Below are 276 nucleotides of genomic sequence, written 5' to 3'. Positions count from 1 at the left end.
ATATATAAAATCATATATTATATTATAATAATATATAAAATTATCTTGCATATCCATAATCAAATTCATTAAATTATTTATTTAAACCCAATCAAAAATTTATGAAATTATCTACACAGAAAAGTTAATTAAACTGAAAAAATTAATAAATAAAAAATTAATTTAAAAAGTTAATAAATAACGAAAAATTAATTACATTAAAATAAAAATTAAAATAAAGATTATTAGAAGAATTACGCAAAATTATTTATAAAAATTATAACTAACATGCCTAAT

At 12.7% G+C, this 276-nt stretch overlaps 1 protein-coding gene across 5 annotated transcripts in view; it reads left to right on the top strand.

Moving 5' to 3' along the window:
* LOC102681426 (protein purity of essence) overlaps nucleotides 1-276 on the top strand; it is a 33,597-nt gene that overhangs the window by 19,131 nt on the left and 14,190 nt on the right. The window lies entirely within an intron of this gene.

The sequence above is a fragment of the Apis dorsata genome, unplaced genomic scaffold, assembly GCF_000469605.1.
Source record: "Apis dorsata unplaced genomic scaffold, Apis dorsata 1.3 scaffold_323, whole genome shotgun sequence".
NCBI classification, from domain to species: Eukaryota; Metazoa; Arthropoda; class Insecta; order Hymenoptera; family Apidae; genus Apis; species Apis dorsata.
The sequence above is the reverse complement of the archived record's forward strand: the minus strand, read 5'-3'. Positions and strand labels throughout refer to the sequence as shown.